Raw genomic sequence first — 20,453 nt, forward strand, 5'->3', positions numbered from 1 at the left:
CTCATGGTTTCCCATCTCTCATGATCTTAAATATGTGTCATACATGCATAATTATTTGAGTATGGACAATATTATTATTATTATTATTATTAATTTTTTGAAAGTTGTATAGACAATATCGTATTAAGACATTCAATGGTCACTATTAATTAATTAGTTCACAAATACATGTAGTAAATAATTTCATTCGAACATTATCTAATGACTTAATATAACAATGGTCATTTGTCCCACATCAGAATTGGATGGGAAAGTGATTAGGTATAAATGGGTGAGTATGCAGTATTATCCAATAGTTCGAATTTTTGGATAAATGGGTAAGCGCCCACTCGTTACAGTTGGTATCAGAGTCAGATCCAATCCTTAATCCGGTGTCACGCCAAGCGCTCGGCCCGGAAGGCGTTCGGGCTAGCACCCCGGGTAGACAGGGTGGCCCGAACCGCAACGAGGGCGCTACGAGTTTGGGTGGGGGAGAATGTAACAAGGGTCATTTGTCCTACATCGGAATCGGATGAGAAAGTGAATGGGTATAAATGGGTGGGTATGCAACATTACCCAATAGTTCGAGCTTTTGGGTAAATGGGCAAACGCCCACCCGTTACACTTAGTAAGTAAAGTCTCAAGCTCCCCCAACGAAATAGTTTTAAATGGTTTATAGTTTCACACATCATTCAACAATGTTACTAATTAAATACAAGGCTCATTGTTTTAATTTTAAAACACCTATTTCTTTCTCTTATTTGAAAATGTTTGGCAACAAATTTTTCACAACAATTACGACTTCAGTATCCTATAGTTTAATTGGGATAATTCCATAAAAATGGGGTTTTGGGGTCAAAGGACAAAAGAATGGAGTCAAAATCAAGTTTTCTAAATTTATGAAATTTTATGTAAGTTGGACATGGAAAATTATTATATATTATCTTTTTATTCCCAAAATAACCTTCTATTATTGTTATGAAATTATACTACTAACCCTATCAAATCTAGAGTAAGAAAATAAATATATCTATGTCAATCCTCTCAAACTCTCCTTCTCCAGTAACTCCTCTTCCCTCAAACTCCCGAATCACACTGTCAAAATCACTGTAAAAAGAATGAAGTCAAAATCCACTTTTCTGTTCATTTTCTTTATAAATCATCAGTTCTAAATATAATTTCCTTTATAATTTTGATTTCTTCCTCTATTTTACTTATTTATTTTTAATTTCCTTTCTAAGTTCGTAATGTAAGTTTCTTTCTAACTTTGATTTGTCCCTCTTTATTTATATTTTAATTATTTATTTTAATGTAATTTTTTTAAATTAAAATAATGAAGTTTCACAATTATTAAAATAAATTTACTAAACAAATAAAATTGCCATTTAAACCGACACTAATAGATATTACAGTCTTTGATTCTCTGTATTCTCTCTCACTACCACTGCCAAATTCAAGATCTTCACAGTACATAGATATATAAAAATGAATAAATAAAATAGAAGGGGAAATCAAAGTTAGAAAGGGAATTACATTGAGGGGGAATCAAAGTTAGAAGGAAATTATAAAGAAAATGAACAGAAAAGTGAATTTTGTCTTCATTCTTCTTACAGTGATTTTGATAGTGTGTTTTGGGAGTTTGAGGAAAGAGGAGCTACCGGATAAGGAGCGTTTGAAAGGATCGGCATAAATGTGTTTCTCTTCCCTCTCTAAATATGAGAGGGATAGTAGTATAATTTCATAACAATAATAGAAGGGTATTTTAGAAATAAAAAAGATGATGTATAGTAATTTTCCATATCCACCTCAGACTTTCATAAAATTTCATTAATTTGGAAAATTGGATTTTGACTTTATTCTTTTGTCCTTTGATCCCCAAAACTCAATTTTTATGAAATTATCCCATTAAAATTTACTCAAATTCAAATCGTATATAAAAACCACCTCTCTTTTTTTTTAAAAAAAAGTTCCCTTTATGTTGAATAATTATTTATCACCTAATTAATAACACATACGTTGCTGAATTGTTGGTAATGAATTTATGCATTTTCTTCGTATCATCAATAAAAAATATAAATATGTACTATTTTAGTGAATTATTTTACTATAACTAATTTATAATATGTAGTATTTTAAATAATTTATTACATATAAGATATACTATTTACAACCTTTGATTTATTACTATATACTCATATATTAATTATATTATGTATATTACATGTTTTTATTAATTACATTGTATAAATATATATACCCACACACTTTTCTGCACATGTTTAAAAAAAAAAAAAAAAAATAGGACTTATTGGTCCCAAAAAATAATTTATTACATATAAGGAAATTGTAGCCAAAAAAAAAAAAATGGTTGTCAGTTCTATTAAAATCTTAAAATCCTTTTAAAAATAGTTTTAAAATGTTTGTTTTCAAATAACAGTTTTTAATACTCATTTGGAAATAATTTTCTATTTTTTAAGTTATTGAAAATTATTTTAAAAAACTGACAGACCCATAATTTTCATTTCCTGTTATATGACCTAAGTTTGGTTTATGGTCCCCTTTATTCTTCTATTTGTTAGTCATTTATTTATACTTTATAGTTCCATTATCCTGTTAAAAAATTAAGAATTTGATGCTTAGGAATATATATTTGCATAAACGAATAAATTTTTAATTAAGTAATTAAAGGAAAAGAAGATGACTCATTGGTTGAGGTGTACAAGAGTCATCCAATAGATCACTGCAACAATTTTTGTTTTTTTTCTACAAAAAATTTGCTACACATTCATTTTTGTAGAGAACATGAATGGAATTTGTGCTGGGACAGCAGCCCAAGCATTAACAACAAAGGGCATTGGCACAGGCCCACGCCCAGTTGGAGAGCCCCAACAACAACAAAATTTTGGACCAAATACAATGTGTAGTGGAGATGGAAATTCGGCAGGCAACTCGAATCTAACTTGAACTCAACCTGATTTTTTACGAGTTTGGATAATAATTTTTGCAATCATGATTGGACTTGGATTAAAATATCTTTTAATTCTACTTAATCAAAGTTAGACTTGGATTAAAGTGATAGCAACAGGGACTCAATTCGATCCCGAATTTTAATACTCCTGTTGTTCCAAAATAGTTGTGTATTTTGTGAGTCACATCTCTCAAAGTACTTAACTATTTTGGGATAGAAGGAATATTATTTTTTAATATTTTTTATTTTAAATATATTATACTTCGTGTATAATATTTAAATTATGATAACCTTCTTCTTTTGAAGCTTCTTTGTTTTAATATTAATTTATTGTACGTTAACAGTTAACACTTTGAAAAATACTTCACAAGAATTTATTCGTAATTTATTCAAAAATTGTAATAAGTTTTTATGCTTAGGAATAATTTAATATAAAACTAACTTAAGATCGAATTAAATATTTAGAGTGCATATTGGTCATCTGAGTAGTTCAAATTAACTTACTTTTTAATCCGAAATGTTAGCCTATGTTAGAAACTCGAATTTAAAAACAAAAGATAGTTTGGGCTAAGGTTGAAGGTCGAGTTAGAGTTAACATTTTATATATCAAATTATCAAGTTAGGCTTGAACTGTACATCTAACCCATCCAATCTGCCCGAATTGTAGCGATGTATTAATGTGTAATAAATATTTTTTAAAAATAGAATAATTATAAAATTATGGAATTTTGGAGACCAACTTTCAAAGTCATTGAGTCAGTATTTCTCAAATCATGAAATTTTCTCAAAATCTAACATAGAAAAAAAAAAAAAAAAAAAAAAAAAAAAAAAAAAAAAAAAAATCTTCATTTGTCCACACCATTCTTAATATTTTAGTATTTTTATATACCTAAATACACTTTTTTTTTTTTTTTAGATCATGTAATCAAAATGGTTTGTTTTAAAAAAAAAAAAAAAAAAATTGAAAAAAAAAAGTACATGAATGCATGGCACAGGGCCGATGCGGCTGAAATTTTTTGACTTTGAGAATTTTGATCTTGTTTTTTTTTTTTTTACAACAGCAACCCAAAGAAAACAAATAACACAAACGAACAACAGCAACAAAACACCACAACACCAAAGCCCTCACGACACCCCAAGGTCCTTGAAAATGGAAGAAAGGAGCCAAGTTGGCCACACATCCCAAACCAGATCAGCGCTCCTTGTCTTCAAGGCACGATGAGCTAAAGAGTGAGCGACACTGTTACAAGAGCGAGGAATCCAAGAGAGACTGAACCCCTCCATGACTTGAAGCATGGAAGCAATGTCCTCCAAAACAACTAAGACAAAATAGAATTAGGCCTTAAAGACATCACCGATTTGCAATTGCCTTCAAAAATAACTTTTGAGTAACCCCCTAAGCATGAGCAAGCTTCAAACTCTCCCGAAGCACCAAAGCTTCAGCCAATTCCACATTATGCACATGATTGAAGAACAAGGAAGCAATCTTAATAGGCCTGCAGTGCTCATCTCTAAGGATAATACCGCCCCCGCACTCCAAAAAGATAGAAGAAAATGAAGCGTCCAGATTAAGTTTCAAAAAACCCACAGGAGGAGGAGACAACTAGGAAGGAGCAGAAAGATGGCGATCCAGGACAGGAGAGTAAAAAACTTTGAACTTAGAAATAGCATCAAATTCGAAGTGATCAGAAACTGCCAATGAAACCACCTCGGCTACATCTCTACGAATATTCTTGAAAACCCCATCATTTCTCGCCTTCCAAATATGCCAACACAACAAGGCTCCAAGACTGCACAACTCAACATTGTGAAAGCTTTGGGACCAAAAACTATTGAGATGGAGCCAAATCTGACTCCACTTTGTCAAGCTAGGATCAATTTCCGCAATTCTGAGAGGGGAAATATTCCACACCATCTGAGAGAAGCGACAACGAAATAGGAGATGGCAAACTGATTCCTCCTGTTCGCCACAAAAATAACAACTACAACGGGAATTCCTCTCGCATGGAGGTTAGCCCATACAGGGATGCGTTCGTAACAGCATTGCCAGAGAAAAAAAAGAATTTTACGTGGAACTTTAATGCGCCAAATGGCTTTCCAAAGGCCATTTCGCTCTTGAACATGACTTGAAGTAGGAAGGTTGAAAGAAACCAGAGACCTCCCCATACGGATAAGCTTGTAGGCTGATTTAACAGAGAATTTCCCATTTGGAGAAGGACCCCAAGAAATGCGATCTGCCCCTCCAGAGAATCTAAGAGGGATTTGATGGATAAGATGAAAGTCCCTATTGTTGAAAAACTGGCGAATAAGGGCACTATTCCAAGAATTATTGTTTTGATCCAACAACTCTTCAACCTTCTGAAATGGAGGATTCGGTAGGGAGGTAGAAACCTTAGGACGAGACAAGTTGGGCAGCCAATTGTCATTCCAAATGTTAATAGATGAACCATTACCCACCAGCCATAGAAGACCTCTCTGGATAATCTTCTTCGTAGAAAAAATACTCCTCCAACCCTATGAAGCATTGGCTGGGCAACGAGATGCAATGAAAGACGAATCAGGAAAATATTTGCATTTGAAAATTTTGAAGAAAAGAGACTGGTCATTGGAGACTTGGCCTTGAACTAACTTCCACCAAAATTTTGCAAGTAGAGCAAGATTAAAATCTTCAATATCTCATGATCCGAGACCACCTTTAGATTTTGGCTCACACATAGTGTCCCACTTAACCCAGTTAATCGTTTTGCCTTCGCTCTTCCCGCTCCACCAAAACAATTGAAGTTTATCAGAGATAGCTTTTGCTATAGAAACTGGAATTCTGAAACTCTGAAGGGCAAAAGTAGGGAGAGCAGCAAGGACGGATTTAATCATAACCTCTCGCCCAGCTCGAGAAAGAAAATCACCCTTGATAATTTTGAACTTTGCTTCCAACTTATCCAACAAAAAATTTAAAGATTTTGTTTTAGCTCTTTGGAGCATTGAGGGGAGCCCCAAATATCTATTAGCCCACCTTGAGTCTCTAACCCGCAAAATGCTTCTAATCTGAGAGCGTTTGTACCGGTCGGTGTTAGGACTAAAAAACACTCCAGACTTAGAGAAATTAATTCTCTGTCCTGAAAGAAGAGAATAGTGATCGAGCACCCTTATAAGATTGGTGACTTCAACAATCTCAGCTTTACAAAACAAAATAGCATCATCCACAAAGAGCATGTGACTAACAGAAGGGACACCTCTCCCAATCCTCACCCCTTGAAAAAGGCCGTTCCTCTCGGCATTATTCATCATAAGACTTAGGCCCTCTACACAAAGAAGGAATAGGGACGGGGACAGAGGATCTCCCAGCCGGAGACCCCTAGATGGATGGAAAAGGCCTCCTACTTCCCCATTGATCTTGATGGAAAATGAAAATGAAGTGATACAAGCCATAATCAATGAAACCCACCGAGAATGGAAACCAAAACCACGGAGCGTACCTTCCAAAAAATGCCACTCAATACGATCATATGCTTTCTCCATGTCAAGTTTGAAAGCTAGGAATCCCGTCTTCCCTTCTTTCTTCAATTTCAAAAAATGCATGAATTCATGAACAAGCAGAATATTCTCGTGAATAACTCGATTGGGTACAAAGGCGGATTGTTGATCCGAGATAACAATATGCAATGGAGGACGTAAACGATTAGCAATAACCTTGGAAAAAATTTGTAAACAACATTACAAAGGCTTATTGGACGAAAATGAGTCATAAGGGTTGGGTTTTTTACCTTAGGAATCAGGACGATATTTGTGTGGTTAAGGCTCCGAAGCATTCTTCCCGTAAATAAAGAGTGGTTGAAACCCTTAATCAAGTCATGTTTTAGAACCTACCAGTGTTTTTGAAAGAAAATTGGAGTGAAACCATCAGGCCCTGGGGCTTTGAAGGGACCCATAGAGAAAAGGGCAATTTTAAGCTCCTCCTCCGAACCTGGGTTCAATAAATCTCGATTCATTTCATCGGATATCAAACATCGAATGGCCTGCCAGAAGGGCGAAGAAAAATTAGATTGGTTCGAGGAAAACAAACTCCGGAAATAATGTTCTGCGATTCCATGGACTTCCTCTTTGGTACTCAACCAAGTTCCACGAGCATCTTCTAAGCCTGAGATCTCATTTTTGCGACGGCGAATCATCGTTTTGCGATGAAAAAAAGCAGTGTTTTTATCACCTAGATTAAGCCACGAGATTCAAGACTCTTGCTTCCAATAAACTTCTTCTCTTCTCCAGGCCTCTTCAAGATCTTTCTCAACTCTGAAAATCTCATGCCTGTTAAAACTTCCCGTGCGGGCCTTTAGGTTCTCCAATCGAGCTTGAAGAAGATTGATATGACTCCGAGAATTGTTATAAATACTGGATTTGTTCCACAATCTGAGATTCACCTTGCATGTTTTCAGCTTCTCTTGGATGCGAAAGAATTGAGAACCTTGCACTAGGACGGACCAAGAATCACTGATAATCTGGGAGCAGGCCTGGACCTTGATCCAGCGGGCATCAAAATGAAATTGTTTATTGTACCCGGCCATCTTTACCATTTAAATCGAGCAAAAGGGAGAGGTGGTCGGACCCCAACACTTGGAGGTGAAAAATAGCATAATGCGGGAAAGCTTGCTGCCATTCCGACGAATAAAGACCTCTATCCAATATTGCCCATATAGTGTGAGGATTTTCTCTGTTATTGCACCAAGTAAACGGAAATCCCTTAAAGCCCATATCAATCAACCTGCAATTGACAAGAAAGTCTCGAAAATCCTTGAGAGTCCAAGCCTGAAGGAAGTTGCCTCCTCTCTTTTCCTCTGGATAGAGCATAGCATTAAAATCTCCGATGAGAATCCATTTAGAACATAGCTTAGGTTGAAGACATTGAAGGTATCGCCACTGAGCAGCTCTAATGTGATCATCACAGGAAGCATAAATGGCTGTGAATGTCCAAGGGCCCGAATATCCGCCTGCATTAATGGAACATGAAACTTGGAAATCCGTAAAATCAATCACCGAAATATCCAGATCCCTGTCATGAAATAAGACAAGACCCCCTGCCGTTCCTCTTGGAGAAATAACAAACATAGCAAAATGACCCAAAGTTCTTCTCAAACTTTCTATTTTATCGTCCTGGTTTTTGGTTTCTAATAAGCAGATCACTCTTGGAGAATGGAGATGAATGAATCTCCTCAATTGGCAAACTGTCCGGGGGTTCCCCACACCCTGACAGTTCCACACCATGACTTTCATTGAGACCTTGGGGACCATTTAAGGCTGGTCTCCTCCACCTTGTCAACAGAACTATCATGAGAAATTGCATCAAGAACAGGATTTGGAATAACACCTTGGGGTAAAAAATGCCCTCGCTTGCTATTGGAACCTTCTTGCAACTCTGAAAGATTGTAGTCTGAACCTTTTCTTTTGGATGGAACCGACCTCGAAGAAGGTATCAAAGAAAGGTTTGGAAGACGAGCCATTCTCTTCCGGTGCTTCTGAATGGAAAAACCTTTGGAGGAGTGACATGGGGATGAGGGCTTTGAAGTTTCAAGTGGTGATACCTCTGTAGAACTGGGCGTAATAATTTCATCTTGTGAATCTTGAGTTTGTATCTCTGTAGAACATGGACCAGAGTGAGAAGAATTAAGTCCATTAACCCATAAAGGCAAATGGGCCGCAATAGAATCAGGTGGCATTGTTAGGTCGAAATGGATAATTTGCTGAGAAGCAAATTGGGCCGAGAAGGTAGCCCACTCACTTTGGGCGCCATTTAATTAGGATCAAAAGATGATTCTCAAAATGCCACGGTCCCGTTTCCAGCACCCGATGAAGGACGGTTGCATCGGTGAATATAAATTGGTAAATAGAAGCCGAAAATTTAACAATTTGTAGAGATTGCGTACCCCAAAGGTTGCCCATAGTACTGCGCATACGTCCCAAATTTAAGTCTTTCTCAGTTAAGAATTTACCAAGTAGACTATTGGAACACCTTTGAATGCCTTCTTGCATATCATCTGCTGTAATGGTAATCCGGTTATCCTCTGCAGCGGTGAGGGAGAAACCACTCATTTGAGCCACCAACTGATCATTCATCGTGAGAGAGAAAAAAGGAAGATTGGAGCCTCAACCTGCCGGTGAAAGCAACGGAGGCAGCGAATCGGGAGAGGAAATTCTCCCGACGGCTTCAACGGTTGCCAGCGAGCCCTTTCGAGTGCTGGGAACATGAAGGCAAGTACGTAACCCTAGAACTTGCTTCACTTTCCTCCATTTGCTTCTGATTCAATTCATGTTCCATTCTAAACTTTGTAGAGGGAGAAAAACAAACCGAACTAAAATCAACACCCTTGTTGCATATTCTTTCTTATGCTTGAACTATTTCATCTACTTGGTTGGTGCTAAATTTTTTTTTTGGACCTCCGCATAAATTCATCCAGTTGTGTTTTTCTTTCTTGCATTGCTACCATCCTTAGGAATCTCAATCTATTTTTTGTTTTTTCTCCTACGTAAATGTTTCTATATATATATATATATAAGTGATATGTATATTTTCAATTTCAAGCATGGCATATTTCCTTGATTACATTGTTTAATTGGTTGTTGGAATTGATGAATATACATTGAAATTTGAACACTTTCCTCTCGAGGGGAAATTTATCTATTATATTTGCAAATTACCACTTATGTCCAACTCGATCTTGACATTTTCAACATGGATGTGTGATTTAATCCAAAGCTAGTGTTGCTGTTACTCACCCAATTTTCTGCTTAACTGTGATATTTGCTTGACTCTTTAATTGATTTTTTAGTTGCATACATATATATGTGTGTGTGTATATTATCGAGGCCATGCTTTGAATTGCTGTGAGCTACCCGACTGCTCACACACTTGTGGATCATGCTCGCCATGTTTAATGATAATGGTGAGATTTGCTTGTGCATTGCCCACTAAGGCTGAGACATGTCCCTTGGCTTATAAATGCATGTGCAACGATAACTCTTATCCTGTTCGATTATGCAGAGTGAAGACTATAACATATAAATACACAAACGTGATTATTCAAGGTTTTAGATTGAAATCCCTCTACAAGAAATGAAGAAAAAGAGAGTTCAGATGAAGAAATTAAGGAATAATCATTTCTTCTTCTGTTTTTACATGGAAGTGTTAGAAATGCGTCTATAAACAGTTATTGCGAATATAAAGTACATTTTAGTTCACATGAAATCTAAATTATGTATCTTTTAATCAATGAGTCCTATAGTCTATATCATGTGATCCTAAATTGAAACCATAAATGCAACTGCTTTAGGGATTAAAATGAGCATCTCAAAAGCATTCACATCATTCGCATTGGTTATTGATTTACATCACGTACACATCTCAAAAGCATAATAGTAAATGTTCTTGGTAGAGTATGCTCTTTGAAGTTTCTCCACAAGAAGCTGGAGGATCTTTTAACTGTTAATAGTCATAGCTATTGACATTTCACCCCATTGTAAAAAATTTCTCATCATTCAGATCAGTAAACGATACTATTCTCCTCAAGGTTATCCATCCAGTTTTTCCAAGTTCAAGCTTGCAAGAAATCTATATAAATAAATTTATTAATCAATTAATACTATTTGAATTTGTGTAATCAATTAATACTATTTGAATTTGTGTGTGTGTGTTTTCTTCTTTCTAGATTGCTGGTATTTAGATGGCTTGTCATATAAGTAATATAATTAAAGGACTTGACCACAGTACAGCTTCTTAGTGTCTGTTAAACTAGACTCTGCTGTCACTATTCTTCTTGTTTTCCATCTCTAATCAGCTATTTTGCAGCATGATATATATGTTGATTTCATTGTGAAGCTAACATCTTTAATTAAGCTTCATACCTTCTAATCCTTGAAAATGATAAAAGTACAGTTCACACCTCCAAACATCCTCATATATCATAATGATGTTTTCCTAATTTTTTTGAGTGAAGGGATTATTTGATTTAAGAAAGATAATTTGGTATTTTGGAATAGCAATTTGGAGGGCATTTTAGACCTGAACAATGGTTCTCAATGCATATGGAATAACAATTTTTTGACTAATTATATCATATTTTGCGTCTTTTGCCCAAGTATCTAACCACCTCACTTCTTCTTCTTCCCCCATGATGACAAAGCTGGAATGCTCTGTTTAATCCGGAAGAAATTAGCAGGCTCAACCATGGTCTTTACATGTACCAATCTCTTAAAGTTACCCTTGAAATACTTAGGCCCTGCTTGGAATGTATCTCCCAAAACAGTTTTCTGTTTTGAGAGATACAAAAAACTGTTCTTCAAATTTTTAGTCTACTTGGAACCTATTTTATGAAAACAGTTTTTACAAAACTGAGTTGGTTGAGTATCAGTTTTATGAGAATAACTTAAAGTTGTTCTGTGAGTTTTGAGAATACATTCTCACTTTGTCAGAAAACACGGTGAACAACTCCTCACTTAAAAAGAACGGAACCCTTCACTCGTTTAAAACCCTCTCTAGACTTTCTCTCTCTACCTTATCTTCAACCACAGATTCTGAACTTGCCTCTCTATCTTACACTTCTCTACCTTATCTTCTCACTTCGATCAAGAATCTTGTTTGGTGGTAGTCAATCGATCCCTGCCTCTTAAAGATTTTTTTTGGCACTTTTTTGAAAATACAAGAAACCTCTCATCTCTCATCGATCTTGTTTCACCCTGCTTTTCTCTCAATCATCGATCTTGTTTCACTCTGCTTATCTCTCAAATTGTCGCTGGATATGGATGCTCAATCCATGAGTGGTGGTATTGGGAGCCTTCTAATCTGTACAATTTTTGCTTCTGTCAATGTTCCCTTCTCTTAAAACATACTACGTATAATATAATCATTGGCCTTGCTATATATATATAGCTCTGATTTTTATTTTTTTTATTTTATTGTCGATTTTATTAGGATGGGTTTGCTTTGGTTGGATTTGATTGCGGCCGGATTCGGATTTTCTTAGTTCTATTTTTTTAGATGTGCCTTCTTTGATTGTGAACAGAGCTCCTTTGCCTAGTGAAAAGAGGATTCTAAGGGAACTTGATGTAACAAATAGTTGTTGACGAATTTTTGTTTTCTAAAAACTTCTATAATTTTTTTCTACATCATGGATTGTTTCTGCTCTCTATTTGATCTTCTCTCTCTTCTTGTAATTTCTATTTGTTTTTTGGAAAAGAAAAATTATATATATATTATGGGTTTGATGATTTAAATGAAGGTTTTTTTTTTTTTTTTTTTTTTTTTCCTTCATATATATCTATATAAATATATATATTTGTTGATTTGATCTTTTTCCACTGAAATTAACCCTAATTGCATATTTAATTATTAAACTTTTAATTATTATTCTAAGTATAAGCATTCATCATATTCCAAGATTATGATTATTAGTATAATCTGATTTTTTTTTTTTGGGTAATAGTAATGACATCGTCACATAAGATTTAAAATATAAGTATATAAATATATATATATATATATATATATAGAGAGAGAGAGAGAGAGAGAGAGAGAGAGAAAGCATACAAGGCAAAATAAATGTTTAATTATATTTTTTTCTTCTTAAGTTCAAAAAACTGTTTTTAAACAACCATTTTTGATTTTTTTGTTTTTTGAAAACTGTTTTGAAAATTTTTCTACCAAGCAGATTTTTAAACTCAAAAAACTGTTTGCAATTTTCTGTTCTCATTCTCTAAAAACTGTTTTTGGAAATTGTTCTTAAAACTACATTCCAAGCAAGGCCTTAATACCCCAAATGCTTGCTTGTGTGTAGCTTGTGTTGCCTTTATTATTCCCTCCTATGTCAAGATCTCTATAGTTGATATATGCTTCTCTTGAATTCTTAGAAACATAAGGAGCCATGTACCTATTAAGCCTTCTGCTCCAACTCACATGCCTCCCAGAAGCCTCTGTCCCCGCTTCATCCCAATACCACCAATTGCAGAATTTTGTATAAATTTCCAGCTCTATGTGGGAAAGGAATTGCAGATTCAGAAATTTCATCCATTCTTCCACCATATGGGGTCATGAACAGCTGAGCCATCACAGCTTCTTCTTCATAAAACCTTTCCCAAATCCCTTCAAGCCCATTTGCCGAAATTGGCTCCTTCACATAGTCTGATTTTCCTTTGAAGTATCCTCTGAACGGAGAAGTCATGTCTAACAGAACATCAAGGGACTCTCCATTTGAGAAACCAGCAAAGCGTAGGGTTGATTCGATCCAACTCATTTCGATACAGTCTTGTTTCACCAATCCCAGCTCAGGGAACATTTCTTGCATCAATTGAATGAGTTCATCAGCTCCACCAAGGTACAATGAGTAGAATGAAGCTTGTATTGTTGTTCTGTTTTGGCCTTGATAGGTGGTGTTCACTCTTGTTATGAGGACTCTGACCAATAGGTTTTCATCAAACTTGTGTGCAATGGATTGCCATCTGTGGACAAGCTTGGTTGCATTTTGTTCCAATGTCCTGGGGACTCTGAAAACAGTCACAGTTGATGGAACAGGATCCAAATTTATTTTCCATGCAAGAATGACACCAAAACTAGCACCCCGCCTCCTCTGATGGCCCAAAAGAGGTCCTCCCCCATTGATTCTCTGTCGAGAATCTTGCCATTGACAACAATTATACGAGCATCAATGACTTGGTCAGCAGCAAAGGCATGTTTTCGCAACAACACGCCGTACCCTCCACCACTGAAGTGTCCACCAACACCCACAGTATGGCAAAAACCTACAGGGAAGGCAAGTGTTTTGCTTTTCTCAGCAATTCTATAGTAAAGTTCACCAATAGTTGCACCAGCTTCAACCCATGCAGTGTTGCTCCCAATGTCCACATTGATTGATCTAAGGTTTATCAGATCAATTATGACAAATGGGATTTCAGAAACATAAGAAAGGCCCTCGTAGTCGTGTCCTCCACTTCGGATTCTTATCTGCAAGTCATGATTTTTGGAAGAATACATGGATATTTGAATGTGAGACTCATGGGTTGGTGTGACAACGACCAGAGGTTTAGGGGTTTCAGATGAATTGAATCGCAAGTTTTGTATAGAGCTTTGCAAAATAGATGAATATGTGAAGAGTGGTTTGTGGTGTAGATGACTTTGGATATAGATGAGGAGTTTTGAGAATGACGAGAAAGACATTGAAGAAATTTTTTATGGCTATGAGCGGAAACTCCCAATGAAATTGAGAATAGAGAAACAATTAGAAGTGAGAGCAACGAAACAGTTGGAGTCTTCACTTCTAGTTGATTATTTTGTGTAAGGGAGGAGTTGCTATTTAAAATGGAAGCATATGTTTGTTTTGTTTTTTCTCTGGCAAACTTGGGGAAGGGGAACTTGAACACGGGCGTACTAGGGAGCAGGGTGCTCTACCAACTATGCCAGTGCTCTTCCAAATTTTTTCTTTTTTCTTTTTTCTTTTTGAACTTTTGGTATTTCAAAGAACACCTTTTCTTCTTTTGTTTTTACAGGGAAGTGTTAGAAATGAAACCATCTTATAAACAGTTTCGAGAATATAAAGTACATTTTTGTTCACATGAAGCCTAAATTATGCGTCTTTTTAATTAATGACGTGTGATCCCAATTGATTATTACAAAACAAATTGATTATTGATTCAATTCATTCAGGAAAAAATTGTCTCCGGACACCTTCTCAATTGCTGACATGGAGGCTGCAGTAAATGGGTGACATGGCAGGTTAGTAAATATGGTATTTACTTATGTATATAATGCTACTTATGTATGTGTACAAGAGTTTTATACACATGTGTATACATACGATCTTAAATTCCCTCCCAAAATAGATTTATGCTTTTCCCCCCAAATCTAAGATGTTATTTCCCCTCAAAAGTAAAATGTTTATTCTCAAATTTTGTATCATTATTTGCGTATGAAATTCAGCCCTCTCTCCCTTTGAAATTGAAGCCACGAAGAATCAGGTCACTGACCAAGAATCTGGCGACTGATCAACAATCCGGCCAAAGAAGCAGAGCAAGAAATATTCTTGCAAAGAAGCAGAGCAAGAAATATTCTGGCAAAGTTGCATGTTTGGATTGGATTAGTTTTTGTTTATTTTTATTACTTGCAGAACTAATCTACCCATTGGTGTCTTGTTTTTAATTTATTAGTAGAGCCTAATCTGTTAGTCTTTCTTATTGTATTATTTTGTCGGATCTGTAATGTTTTCCCATATACCTGCATCATTATCTTATTTATTTCATTTTAAAATTATATACTTTTACCATTTGTAATATTCTTGAGCTTTAAATTTTGTTTGCATTGAAAATAGATGTTAAATTACTTTCAAAAATTGGACATGAATTTATACTAGTTACACCTCTATTTTTCCTTGTATATGTGTTATTTAATTTTGTATTTGTTAAAAAAATAATTTCACAAGGAGAATTGGAAGTAATGGACCAATGGTGGTATTGAAATTTTCATGGGTATTAGGTAGAAGGTTTTGAGGTTGTTCCAAACGCTACCCAATTTGCAAGCTATCAGTTGAGAAAGTTTTGGAGATTATGGTCAATAATGGACCTAATGAGTGAAAGAATGATGCATTATTGCAACCATCAGAAGTTCTTTGTTTTTTTTAATTTTTTATTTTTCTTTCTTTTTTTTTTCTCTAATGAAAAATATAATTAGTACACAATTATATTGTATATAATGTTTTCTTGTTGGTGTTAATTGATTACAATACTGTAAGCCAATGTTTTTTTTATGTTTGTGTCAGTTTTTTATGGCATTTCCTTTTGAGTTTTTACTATTTCAAATGAATAATGGCATTTCCTTTTAGTGTCAGTTTATGAATTAATTTATTTCTTCCAAATCTTTCTACCTATACAAATAAATATATTTTATAAATAACATCATTAATAAATATATTTTATGAATAACATCATTAATTTAATATAATATGTTTCAAACCTAAATTATATGTAACATTTTAACTTACTTATAACATGTATCATATATTATTTTTATGTGACTTATATCAATAAAAATATAAATTAAATTCAATATCAAACAAATATGTTTTAAATGACATAACAATGTAAAATATGTTAAATTTATGAATTAATTTCTTTCTTCCTAATCTTTGCACCTACACAAATAAACATATTTTACGAATAACATCATAAATTAAACGTAATATGTTTCAAACCTAAATTATATATAACATTTTAATTTACTTGTAACATGTATCATATATTATTTTTAGGTGACTTGAATCAAGAAAAACAATAAATAAATTATAAACAAATTTTTAAATAGTTTCAATATACGGAGTAATATTTTCTTTCTGAGTTGAATAATATAATTTGAGTGTTCTTCATGAGTGTGCGGATTAATTTCTTTCTTTCAAATATTTGCATCTACACAAATAAACATATTTTACAAATAACATGAGGAATTAAACGTAATATGTTTCAAACTTAAATTATATGTAATATCTTAACTTACTTATAACATGTATCATATATTATTTTTATACTACTTATAACAATAAAAAAATGAATTCATTTCAATATCAAACAAATATGTTTTAAAATGGCATAACAATGTAAAACATGTTAAATTTATGAATTAATTTCTTTCTTCCCAATCTTTGCACTTATACAAATAAACAGATTTTACGAATAACATCATAAATTAAACATAATATGTTTCAAATCTAAATTATATGTAACATTTTAACTTATTTGTAACATGTATCATATATTATTTTTATGTGACTTGAATCAATAAAAATATGAAATAAATTGAAAGCAAATTATAAACAAAGTTTTAAATAGTTTCAATATACGGAGTAATATTTTCTTTCTGGGTTGAATAATAGAATTGAGTGTTCTTCATGAGTGTGTGGATTAATTTATTTCTTCCAAATATTTGCACCTACACAAATAAACATATTTTACAAATAATATCAAGAATTAAACGTAATATGTTTTAAACTTAAATTATATGTAACATCTTAACTTACTTATAACATGTTTCATATATTATTTTTATATAACTTGTATCAGTAAAAATATGAATTAAATTCAATATCAAGCAAATATGTTTTAGAATGACATATAATTTATAAATTTAACATATTTAACGTTGTTATGTCATTCTAAAACATATTTGTTTGATATTGAATTTAATTTAAATTTTCATTGATACAAGTCATAAAAATAATATATGATACATGTTACAAGTAAGTGATGTCACATGTTGAAAAAGTGTATGAATGTGTGGATATGCATTATATTACTCTATCACTTAAAATCATGTGAAGATGTTAGGTAAAAGACGTGATGATTTATATATTAAATTATTAACACCTATTTGTAAAATGTTATGTTGTTATGTTTAAAAGATGTGTCATTTATTTGCTTTCCATTTTAAATGATTTTCCTATATGAGGTTTACTTGAAGTATGTTAGAATATATTTTGTATGACATTTTCATATAAGTGGTGCCACATATTGGAAAAACATATGAATGTGTAGATATGCATTATATTACTCTATCACTTAAAATCATTTGATAATGTTAGGTAAAAGATGTGATGGTTTATATATTAAACTGTTGACACCTATTTGTAAAATGTTATGTTGTTATCTTTAAAAGATATGTCATTTACTTGCTTTCGAAAATAAATGTCGTTCACAAATATGATAAGTGTAATGGTAATATTCAGATACATCTGTGATTAAATCTATGGGTCATTAAAATTTTAATTTCCCCTAATACTTCATGAAAAATTATGTAATAAATTAAAACACGTTGTATAACTAAATGATTTAAATAAAAAGATAAGAAGTTAAACTTCCGTGATAATAAGATACACTTCATAGGTTAAAAGACTGGGACCACCAATATCATACAAAAATTGTTTATTTGAATACAATTAATAAAAAATAAAAATAATAATAATACTTCAATTTTATTAATAATCATCAATAAATCGAGCTTATTTGCTATCGTGTATTTTTTAATCTGATTTACAAATTATTGTACAAGCATTATTTTGGCAGGATTCGTTGCTGTGCTCAATTTAATCCATGAACTGGTGTTAAACAAAACAAAGGGAAGACGCCGAAAGTAAAATATGATACGGCCTCTGAACCAAAAAGAATTGAGAAGACAAACCAGAGAGAAGGGAGGAGACGAAGAGAAAAGAAGAGAAGATGAAAGTAAAAAAGAAATAAAATACGATACCAAAAGACGAAGCCTCTAAACCAAAGAAAATGGAGGAGACGAACCAGAGAAGGGAGAAAAGAAGATGAAAAGTAGAAAATAATATGTGGGTCCCACGTATAAGTTAATTTTGTATTTCAATTTTGTATACAGTATTCGTAGATGGTATCAATTTTGTATACAATATGCATACATGGTAAAAAAAAGTAACTTTCATATTTCAGTTCTGAGTTGGCGCATAGTAGGCAGTGACAAGGCAATGACAAGGCAACTTTGGCCAACTTGGCTTCATCCCAGCCATTGGATCTGCCATGGACACCCTCCAGCGAGAGGTGCCATGGAGAGGATGTGCGCCCCATGGTAATATGCTTCAATAATGGAATCAAACTAAACTAAAAAGTCAGATAAACCACACCCACAGGGACACAGGATTAAGGGCACATATATGTTGATAGTTGTATTCACTCAATTCAACAAAGATCAATTATCAGATTTTCTGTACAATGAACCAAAAGACTAACCAATATGAAGAGAAGTAATGCTTCGTCATTTTGAAGAAAGGCAGAACAAATATAAGAATTCATGAATGTGTCTTTATGTGGCAGCTCAGGGCCTTTTGGTTTATTTTTCTAAAAACAAGTCTCAAGAATTCAAAAAACAAAAAAGAACATGTATTTTTTTCCCCTAGTTAAGAACATGTATTTTTTTAACTGAGTTTTCATAGAGCAATTGTCAAAAACAGTCTTGACCAAATAAATTTTGGTAAGATTTTCAGTTCTCAGAAACAGAAAACCAAAAGCTGATCTCAGAAATCGAACCAAGCAAGCCCTTAGCTTTGGTTTACGAAATTAATGAATTAAGGGAGAACATACTCATGTACTTGATATAAAACTAAAATGGAATTGCTTTTTCTGGAAACAAATCGCTCAAAGCAGTGTCTTTTAAAGTGTTCAAAGCTCCTTAAGGCATGCCCTAAAAAGCAAAAAAAATTTACCTCCTAGAGGTTAAAAAGTTACGGGTAATGAATAGATAAAAATCCAATCAACAAACGGACGAACACACATCGCAAAAAAGAGATGCAAAAGGTTAAACTTTTAAAGAACAATCAAAATGTCTGAATCAATTAATACCCATTCTGCCTAGAATCTAATGTATTAGCAGAAAGAAAGCAACTAATCTAGGTTAAACTTTTTCTCTTTGAAATGAAAAAGTTGAGCAAGAAAGGCACCAAATCTTATTCTACTAACTTCAACAAGCTACCCATTATTTTTGGGTTGTTTAAAGGTATCCAAAGTGAGTCAAAATGGAGGATCAGGACCCACTAGGATGTTTCAGAATATGTAAAATATATGAGCATATTTGTAAATTCAAACCTTATAAATATTAATTAGAGTAAACCCTAACTAAGAAATTAAGTGTGTGTGTGTGTGTGTATATATATATATATGCATATAAATATATACAACAGTACAACTAAATGAATTTTCCAACCAAAAAAAATACAACTGAAAAAATTTATAAAAAAAATGAGTAATAACATACCTCATGACGACAATTTCTCCTTTAGATAAATCTATTGAAAAACATGATGAATTTTTTTATTATATATTCATTTAAGCGCGGTTTTTTTGGTCTTACGCCGGTCGATGAACTTTTTACTGGCGTGCCAGAGTATTTGTATAAAACACTCAAAATTATGATTGAACACCAGCCTATTCCTTTTTCCGATGGCTGACTTCAGGCGAATGTATGGGAGATAGACTAGTAAGAACTCAAGGTTCTTTTTATGCCTTGTTTGCAAGGACTTTTTATAAATGTGTTAAAAGAAATAAAAATGCAATTTAAAATAATGACGGGTTGAATTAAAATGGACTGAAAAGTAAACTGGCCAAATTAAAATAGACTAAAAAGTAATTGTGCAATGGAATGAAACAATGAATAAATTGTAAATAGCATAATTAAACATTGCGAGAACAATGATATGTTACTAGATTTCATATTCTTCGAATAAAATTTGCTATTTGGACAAAAGAATTGAAAATAAGATGACGTTGAATCATTTAATGAATTTTTGATTCATGCTGATTTGTGGGTGTTGCTGGACCACTTGGGATAGGATTACAACTTTCTTATTTATAGAATTATTTCTCAACTTATTTTCTTAACTTCTTACCAGAAAATCTCTCCTTCTTTGATTTTCTCTCCTTTGTAATTCAAATTGGGTTTGATGTAGACTAGTTCTCTTTCTTCAAATGAACTTCCCCT

General features: G+C 33.4%; 1 pseudogene; it reads right to left on the reverse strand.

Annotated features, from left to right (window-relative positions):
• Window positions 1-11,080: 11,080 nt before the first annotated feature.
• LOC132273658 (tetrahydroberberine oxidase-like) lies at window positions 11,081-13,970 on the reverse strand (annotated as a pseudogene).
• Between the last annotated feature and the right edge of the window lie 6,483 nt (window positions 13,971-20,453).

This window comes from Cornus florida, unplaced genomic scaffold (assembly GCF_030987335.1).
Source record: "Cornus florida cultivar Cherokee Brave unplaced genomic scaffold, ASM3098733v1 CherokeeBrave_3.0.0_Hap2_Chr01, whole genome shotgun sequence".
NCBI classification, from domain to species: domain Eukaryota; kingdom Viridiplantae; phylum Streptophyta; class Magnoliopsida; order Cornales; family Cornaceae; genus Cornus; species Cornus florida.